Source organism: Rhyacophila brunnea, unplaced genomic scaffold (genome assembly GCF_057557595.1).
Source record: "Rhyacophila brunnea isolate RB1 unplaced genomic scaffold, BYU_Rbru_1.0 scaffold_1, whole genome shotgun sequence".
NCBI lineage: Eukaryota > Metazoa > Arthropoda > Insecta > Trichoptera > Rhyacophilidae > Rhyacophila > Rhyacophila brunnea.
Genome location: NW_028232751.1, coordinates 28,979,084 through 28,989,902, shown reverse-complemented (window position 1 = coordinate 28,989,902; position 10,819 = coordinate 28,979,084).

Here is a 10,819-nt window from a genome sequence, read left to right as displayed (position 1 = left end):
ATTTGAAAGAATGATTTTGTATTATGGGGAACAATTTTTATTAGAATTCTATGGCCGCAATACACTAGCTGGAGGCAGATAGCAATACACTGAAACGTTGTGAATAATGTGATTTTATTTGAATACATCATCCTTAATTTATATTATTATTTCAAAAACGTATAAGCTAGTTTTAAATTAAACCCAGTGCATTTTTGTTAGTAATGAACTTTTGTGTAAGAATAATGAATTATATATTAATATCTACACTTTTATGGGGCTTGAGAAAATAGTTTTTATTAGACATTATGAAACAGAGTATAATTATCTATGTTTTAAATCAAAAGTTTTCACAATTTCTGTGTATGTAGCATCAATATAAACATAAAGCATAAGCATCCATTTACATTCTTCATTTTCTCTTTATCTATGGCAACCGTTACTGTTGTTATAAGTGCAATACAGAAGCCATTGAAAGGAAATATTTTGTTCACTGTCTACCATTTTCACACATTTCTACAGATATCCAAAATTAAAACATTTAATTATGTTTATATGGTAGAACTTGATTATAATGGTTTTCAGTCAAAGCTTTTTATTAATTCTATGATAATATAATCGTCATAATTAACAAAAATCTTTGTTTCAAAACCATTAAATATTGAATATTATTATTAAATTACTTTTTTATATTCAGGTTTATACCCTGTAAAGAGTATAAACATATACATAACTGTAAATTTAGATACAGAGAAGATACTATGAATAATCAATTTAATAAATGTCTAATTGCTGTATAATAATATTTATACAAAAGTTTTTAATATTTTAGTATTTTAATTTGGCCAGCTGATTGGTGCAATCAAAATATTTGTCATATCGTTGCCGTTTGCAAAATTTTTGATTGATTGCAACCATAATTTATTGTAAATGGAAGTTCATACTTTTATGTCAGGATATTGTAATATATTTTGTGAATAATATTTATTTATTGCGTATTAAATTCTGATTGATTGAAGTTTTCTATTATTCTATAGAAACCCTACTCTTGGTTGGTTGAAAGTTTTAATTTTGAATCTCCACTGCAGATTGTAGCTTAATGGTTAATTGTATTGACAATACATCTTTGTATATCTTACTACCAAACATATATGTGGAGAGGTTTGTTTACTCTTTCTATCTTGTTACATTGTGTGTTAGAAGAATATGGTCTAATGATTATCATAAAGATTTTTCATTTACACTTGGACCAAGACTATACAGTCTAATCATTTGATTATATTTTGCTAGTGGCTTGATTGAATATGAACAAAAATTAATATTTTGTATTAATTCATTATTAAAGATTACAAACTAAATTGATTTGTGAACTGTGACTTTCTTTATAAATAGGCACAGATTTTGGAACTTTTAATTTTACTTTGTATTTTAAACTAGCCGCAGCTTTTTCATGTGTTTATCTTTAACTTATTACTGTGGCACGATAGTCAGATACGCTCATTACAAAAAAAAATCAATATAGGTTTATAAATGACTATATATATTATATTAAAATGTACTAAAAGTACCATTAATCATAAAATTAATTTTATTATAATTAGGGTATAAAATATTGTCGAATACGGGCTGACAGATAAATTAATGTGGTTTGTTACATAATAAGTCAGATCAATGTAACATATTTTTTTTACCAATGAAATGCTTTTGCCATTTTCAGTCTTTATTAATCGATGCTATGAATTTGTAGTCATTTTACACTATACATTTTGTCTTGTAATGTCTAGATTTTTTTGTTATTTCATCACAATTTTTAGTCAAATCTGCAATAATAGAAAACTGGATAATTACATCAAAGGGTCAATTATTCTATAAAGTAAAAATATTTTTGTATAAATGTAAATAGTATTTTAGTAAGTGCATAATGTTTTTAATGTTAAAAAATATTAACTATGTTTAAATTAGTTCATAAAAATCATTGCATGATGGATAAATTATATCCATTTTAAAATAATGTATTGCAAGTTGGTACCAACAGGCTAATGATGTTTTAGTTAATTTTAATGTGATGTTCGATTATTTTTATGTAGTAAAAAAAATATTTATGTTCTATAATTGTGTTGGTAGACTGGTTAATAGACTTTGAGGGATTTTAGCTTGTGTTATTAAAAGCAAAAAAAAACTAATATTGTTTGTATTATAGTAGTTGCACAAAACTCTTGCATGATCTGTGATGCACAACTATAAATTGGTGTACTAACTAACACACCCCTCCACACAGACTATGTAAGAGATTTGTGTTCTACCTTAACACCAATGGTTCTGTAACTTTGATAGCCTGGGTCTCAGTCAATAATCGATCCCTAAATAAAGTATTATAAAAAAATCACATCTAAAGCTAAATTAATATTAACTCTAGTACGACAATTTTATTTATTTGTGTATAAACTAGTTTTATTGCCTTTTAAATTTACCTGATTATTATAGTATTATAATAAATAGCTCAACTATATAATAATATTATTATGACATCACACTGTGTTCTTCTAGTTGGAATGAATGTAATATTATCATGCATTGCACAATCAATAAACCAATATAGTTCTTTAATAGAATAGATAAATTTATATCAATATATTTTTGACCTTATTATTTCAACGATTATGTTTGATTAGTACATGGGTTATAATAATATGTAATTATTGATTTTTCAAATATGTGCTGGCATCTGCGAAATAACAATATGACTCTTAAAATATGTTTGTTAATGACTTAATGAATGAAGGGCTCCGTTGTTATTGATTGCTTAATGCTTAATAGTGTGAAACTAAATCCTTATGTATATAATATTTTTGCTTCATTTGAAACTTGCTGTCATTCCAAGAAGTTTGCTAGTTTACCAAGCAACCTGTATGTAGGTAGTGCTATTTTTAAGTAATATTTTTTAAATAAAATTATGGTATCTTTTATGGTAAATATTATATTTGAGATTTTCATAGTATATTGTAATAATATGTACATAATTAAATATATATTCGATTATTTGTGAGCACATAACACAATCCAAGTTTACATTGAATGCATAATATTTATTTATATTTTGATTAGATATATCAGTTTTTCTGATGTTTACTTGGAATTACCAACTAGTGTAGTGTGATAATATTATTTTTAAATGAATTTCAAAGATACTCACTAACAGTAAGACATCATTATAACAAGCACATCATGAATTAAACACGTGTAATAACTATGTATAAATATATATTTAAAAACTGTATTATTTTGTTTTGTGTTGGTCTATCTGGTGTCAACTTGCAATTGCCAGCTTTTAAGTCTGGTGTCAACCTGTGGATAATACGTATTTTTAAACTTATTTCATCGATACTCACTAACAGTAAGTGTGTATTGTTAAAATACACTAAAATAAATAATTATAGACAATTGTCGTAAATTATTAAATATATTTGCATACGTAGGTAGTAAAAAAATGGTGAAAATAGGAAACATCAATTATTCATTTATCATTGGGAACTTATAATATCTCGCCTATTATAGAATTTGAAAAACCCTAGATTTTTCAAATTACGCATGGTAATGAGAATATAAATCTTTTATAAAATATATTTTGTTTCATCCTTTATGAAAGTATTTGAGTATTTTGTTTTCAACATTTATTTTCTTACCTGCGTATTCGATTGACTTCTGTCTTGTACAAAATACTTAAAACTGTGTACAGAAATAGATAAAACTAATTGTTTAATAATAATTAATGTTTTTAAATGTTTTAGAAGTTTTGGTATATTGTAAATAGTGTACCTACGATTAATGATTTGAGGTGGGATTGTATTATATTATAAAGTTTCCATCAATGTGCACATTGTCGACGTCATTTTATGATAATAAAGAACTTTTTTAGAATCGAAATAATGTCTTTAATTTTCATTTGATACTCTTCTATAATTATATATAGTTGCAGACTACCAAAACTTATCGGAAGACCGGCCATCTCATTAAATTAAATTATTATTAATTTAAATTTCAATGTCGTGTAAATAAACGACCAACACATGACATACAGTCGAACTTGGTTATTACGAGGAAGATGGGACATCAATACCGACAGAATTTGCTCGTTATAGGTGGTACTCATTATATCAGAGAATAGGTATTTTTAAATGAGCGGTCACATAACAAAAAAAGTCAAAAATAAAAAATCTGAAAACCATCGTAAGAATCCCCGAAACAGGCATGGCCTTCGTAAACTTCGAAAGAAGTTTATTGTAATGAACGCTGGTAGGTACCTACGGACTTCACAAACCTTGGATTTTTCAACCATGTGCATGGATACTTTTTCATTATTGAATATATATCGAAATCAACAATTAGACACTTAACTAGTGTCATAAACGTGATCCGTCCCCGAGGACATCCTGTCCGATCGGATTTTATTGCATAGGGTTGAAATGTTTTTAAACGATCGACACATTAACAGTATTTTAGCTCGGTATATCCAATAAGTTGCTCGTTATAACAGTGAATAAATGTATGGAGAAAATCATAAACCAAATGTCAACGAATATTTCCTCATTACATCCAAGGTCTCGCTATGTCCGAGATCGTAATAACAGAGTTCGACTGTATTATGTTTAGAGTCCTAATGATCGCTTTAAATGATCCTTTGCAATGATATAGGTCACAGCTTTGGTTATATTATTACAAATGTTTTCTCTAGTTCTCTTTCTGACATTATTTTATACATTATTATGAACAGTAAAAATTTTGTGATTGTTATACGAAAACATAAATTATGAAGAGAATCCAAACACCAACACAAGTTTTGTTATTAACAACCAATTGAGCCCATATCCGGAAATCCGGGTTTTTTGGTAAATCAGCTTAAATTACGCGGCATACACCTATGCATGCACTCACCAAACATTACTTTGATATTCTAACAATAGGTGGCAGTAAATAGTCCAAGCTGACCATGTGTCGCACGCTTTTTTTTCCGTATACCACGACATACAGTCCAACCAATTTATCTGAATAATGGTCAAAAATGGAACTGCTGGCCCTGGAACCTGGAACCCATATGGATGCCATATTGAATACGCCGTTCCAATATCAGATTCTGCCCAGTTACGAGTTTTGATTGGGTAGTTTTCGACTGTGGTTCCACGATCAATTCTTCAGATAAGTTTACGGCACTGTACACACAATTCGTGCTTATGGACGTTCGCGGCATTTCCATTTGTTATTGCGATAAATATTTTTTTACTCTTCAGAGTATACAATCTGAATCTATTTGTTCTAAAAAAGGCATGTCACTGATGAAACTAATTATTACATCAAAAACGAATAGTGGTCAAAACTATAAAACTTTTAAAGGAAAAATTATCAAGAAAATATCGTCACCGTTCTGGCAGAAGACACTTATTCGAAAAAATTACATATTGAGTTAGTTATACCAAAATTGTCCTTATTTCAAACTTTACCGTCTGGAAACCTTCTTAATAAATAAACAGTCTTTATTTTAAAGTAATCCTTTTTACGATTACTTAATAAACTCACGTGATAGACCATTTCAAACATTTTAACAACTTCAAAGTCAAATTACTCAAAACTAGTATTCTCCAGTTAGTGTGTTCTGCCAGAACAGAGACGATATACTTTGACGTATGAAAGTGCTGTCAAGTTGTGCAATACACTTTTTTTCAGCCAACGGTATTCAAGTAAATAGAATACATTTTGTCTTGTCGCCTTTTGTGAAGCTAACAAAGTGCTGATTGGTTAAAAAATATATTGGAATTTATCCCAATAAATGTTAGAAATGGACATCCTGATGAAGACATCACTTAAAGTGACACTTAAAAACTTAGGGTAAAGGATGTTACCATCAAAATCAGAGTTGTACGATTATTTTATGTTATACGGAAAAACAGTGTTAAATTTGTTAACATATATTTTATTATAAACATGGTGGAATAAAGTTTTTTTATTTTAAACCGTGTTCTCAATTAGTCAAACTACCTTGGTTTATGTACAGTTTCACCTACAGTGGTTTTAAGATAACGCTCATTTTCCGGATATGGGCTCAATTATAACAGCCAATCTCAGGAAATAAAAACTAGAATTGAGATCACAAGGAGTGCCTTTCTCAAAATGAGACCCCTTTAGTAGACATAGGAACTGAGTCATTTAAAAGTGTTTCGGAGACTTAAGTTCAACTATAGATAGTGACCTGTTCGGACAGATTCATACAGTTGCGACCACGGTCTCTACTACAGAGCTGACAGGGCACTACAGAAAATTGAAAAAAATCTGATTACGAAATACATAATGTATTGACATCTCCCGTCAAGTTGAGAGCGATAAGATGCATTCCTCTCCTTGCTCAGTATCCTGGTGCTTCGTCTGTTATTGGGACTTGGGAGTGAACAATAATAACACCTCGGAATGATGGTTTTCGAAAACGGTAGGGTTTATTAAGTTTGTAACTTATTACTACTACATTTTTGAATAAATTTGTTATAATTTTTCGAAGCAAGTTTGACACGTTTTTATAGTTTTGATGTCTCGGAGCGTTTGCCCGCCAAAACATGTTTCCGCTTTCGACCGCTCTCAGTGAAAAAGCGCTTTTGGATATCGGCTTCAGTGATCTCTTCCGCTAAAAGCAATGTACAAATGCGGTGTTGCATTTTTTTTTTGACATTCGGACAAACAACGTTGCCACATATTTATTTTATTATTTTTTTTTCGTAATCAACCATTACTATGTGTTGGCTTGAAAATGGTTCAGGCCTGTTTAGACCCCCAGAGGAAACATCCCCAAATGGGAACCATTTGGGGGTGAACAGTGTGGTAAAAGAACAGTATCTACGCGTAGACAAAAAGACATTGCGAAATTTGACGGTTGCATCCAATAAGGTGGAATACATTTTTTATAATAATTTCGGAATATATTTCTTCTATACTAGTTTTCAATCATTACAACTGTAACTGTACACATGCAGGTATGAAACTTCCCACCTACGATTTTTTACAACTGTTGGCGAACGTTAAGATTCGGTCGCTTATCGCGAACGATATCCGATACGATTCGATAACGAACCATCCAATGAAATCTCCCTCCCTCGTTTTTACTATACTGCATCCGCAACCAAGCTCGGCGAATGATAAGATTCATTCGCTCGACTCCTATCCTGGTAAAACTATCAAAAAAAAAGTGTGTCACGAATCGCAATCAACATTTCCAAACTATGAAACGAAATGCTCGATTGTCGACATAGGTGCCACATGGTGAGTGAGCGATTAATAGGCTGGTTAAGGTTTCGTTTATTGTGATTAGGTCGTTCGCAAACGACGTATGTTTACTCCTTAGCAATTGAAACCTTAACCTAGGTCTAAAACTGCGTATGTTATGTTCTCTCAATCCTTTTCTATGGTATGGAGATATGGATGCTAAACCGAGAGATGTCACGGGGAATTGAGGCTTTAGAGATGTGGCTGTATAGATGTGAGTCGTATGTTCCTATATACGATAAGTCCACTTTTAGTCAAAATTGAGATAACGATGACATTTTTTTTTTACCGGCAGCGCTCCACACTAATAAAATGTTGATCGGTTCCTAAACGCTATAAATTCATATGAAAAGAGAGTTTCAAAATCACGATGAATTCCATAACTTAAAATCAACTGAAAATACGAAATTCTTGAAAACGAAAATAGATCAAATGTATTTATTATTTATACATAAAAATATATAGTTTTCGATTTAAATTAAATTTAGCACAGAGAAATATATTCATTCAGTGTCGCCTACTTGACATTAAACATGCCCGTTTACTGCTGTTTTTTGCTGACGAAAAATCACTCTCATTGCTGGAAATATTTAATGACGCTGACGCCGAAGCACGCGGCGCAGCATCTCTCGTATTGAACCCAAAGTAACTGACTAGTGGCGCCATGTATGTAAGTATGTATATCTGGGCGGCATCTGGTGACAACATATGTATGCACCAATGGCGTGCGGTCCATTGCAATGCAATTTTTTGATAAATATGTACATATGTATTTTTATTCTTTTTAGTTTTTTAAACGGTGTTAAAGCAAAAAAATCAGTGTAAATAAAAAATAATCAGTCCTATTTTGAAAAAGAGGATCGGGTGATGAAAATATTTAGTTTGCCAACATTTCATCAAAATGGACTTATCGTATATAGGAACTATACGACTCATGTATCCTCAAAATTCCTTGGATTAACCAGGTGACAATTAATATTGACATTCTCAATCGAATTGGAAAGGACTGAGAAGAGCTGCGTAGTATCAAAATCAGAAAACTACAGTACCTCAGTCACATTATGAGAGGTCAAAGTTTTTCATTCAAGGAAAGATAAACGGTAAGCGTAACAGAGGACGACAACGCATTTCGTGCCTTAAGAACCTCCATAATTGGTACGAGTGCAGCTCCGCCGAACTGACCCGGGTAGCAGATAAGGCAAATTAACCCTGGCGGTAGTTGACCTCCTCTAGGGCAGTGCTCCGCAACTTTTCTCACCCATAGCACACCAAAGGTCTTCCCAGAATTTCGCGGCACACCACACGTAAAACAATTTATACACCAAAACATGGATCCCACGTTCCTAATGGGGACCCCAGGCCAGGATCTTTGGTATCAATGGTATTAATAATATGTTAAGCGATTTTTTTGTATTCATTAATACATGCACTTGAATAATTATGGTTAGTTGTCAGGTTAAAAATAATAAATTATTTGTCGAGTATTGATATAATAATAATAAATTGTATCCTACAATCGCATGTTTTAAAATATTAATACCAGTGCAATAAAACAGCGCCGTAGGCAACTTTTCTTTATTATTAGAGCAAATTCGTAATTTTTGTTTATCTCGTTTATCTGGTTTTATTTAGTTAAGTTTTATTTATTTTGGCTTGATATTTGAAAGAGCAACCCGAAGTTCTTGGGCAAGACCATTTAACCAAGACTGCTTATTATTTTTGATTATAACACGAGTTAAAAAAACTTTGCTCATCTAAATATGTCTGACGATATTCTTTATTAATCGAAATCCAGAAATTAGCCAATGGAACATAAGCAAAGTTCAGTTTTAGCTTCCCATCGTTTCTCAATAAAACAAATTTCTTTCAAATTTATAGGGAAAGCGCTTTTATAGAATTTTCGGCACTAGTTGCAAAAATTAATTGTTTGTTTTCAATGGTGGTCTGGTCCTTTGGTACATTTGTAGAGATCCTTGTCTTATCTCCTAATTTATCAGAGCATGTCAATATATTTTCATTCTGATCTTGGATTGTTTTTACGTTCATGCAGGTGCTTAAATATATTACCAGCCATGTACGCAAATTTGGCTATTAAGTAAGTATTGTATAATATACACAATTACTTGTGTTTTTTTTTTTGGAAGCAAAGCTACGCGGTACTCCTAGCATCGTCTCGCGGCACACCGGTTGTGGAGCACTGCTCTAGGCGAAGGCACGATAAGAAGATACTTATATGAATACGTGTAATTAAGGCGCTAAGTACCAAAAACAAAAAAACTGACATTTTTATAGAAAAGTGTTTTACATACTAACGCCAATAACTTCAACTATGGTCTAAGTGCCTCAATTAAGTCAAAAAAATACAGCAAAATATTTAAACCTATCGACGTTGTAAGTCCGTTGGCCTGTTTTATTTATAATGGTGTAAATAGCACTAGAGTGGTCAACCTCATTCAATATAAAATGGCTGACGATGGTGTGTTGACACTTGCAAGTTCTTAATACCTAAAATTATAGAAGCTGCCGTGATTGCTTCACATTGTAAAACCACATTTTTCAAAAGGTCTGCTTCATGAAATTTTACTGCAATGACACTGTATTTTGTAAATACAGGCAATACTAATTTTTGGTACTTAGAGCCTTAATTAATACACGTATTCATATGTAGAGCTCAAAGGACAAATAGCTGAACCAGCAAAGTAGTATAACTTTCCTATTATGGTTGTCTTCTGTGTGGCATGAATTTCAGGAGCAAAAGTCTTTCCTAAAAGACATTTGCCATGACCTTTCCAGTAGATTTTTCCATCTTGAATTAGTTAGGGGTGGGGTATGTCTTGTGTTTCCGCTGAATAAACTATATTATGGACTCGGGATCTCCGAGTATGAATCACCAACGATTGAAATAAATATTGAAGAAATCCTCCTATAGAGATGGAGCCTAAGTGTATGAAAATGAAGCAAAAAAAGATTTTTTTTGGTCCATCAACTAATTTAGCTACAAGTCAATCTTGCAATTGCAACAGGCCCACACTCAGGCATAAAAACACCCATGACTTGTCTAAGTTCTGCAAGTTTGAATGAAATTTCTATTTAGTATATTGTGGAATAGTGGTATTCAGTGGTACAATTTTTTTGAGAAATTCAATAATTCCACAGAATCTCAACTTAACGCGTCAATGTGCATTCATAATAATAAAATTGATTCCATTGTTGTATCCTTCTAAGATCTAACTCCCGGAGTTAGATATTTTTTGTAGGAATCACCTATAAATAGACTAAATAGAATATCGTAAAATATAGTATATCAAATTTCTGACAACATTAATAATTTTCCCCACCAAGCATCGCACTACAGTAGACAAGTCAGCAGTGGTTATTCGATATAACCTATCATTTGAATTGAATAATACAGTAATGCACAAATTTTACCAAAACCCAAAGAGTATAGACCTGATAATATGTACCTACTTAAACCAAATTAAAATTAGAACTGAAAGGGGATTATAAACTCCAGATGCTTATGATGATACCTTTGTAA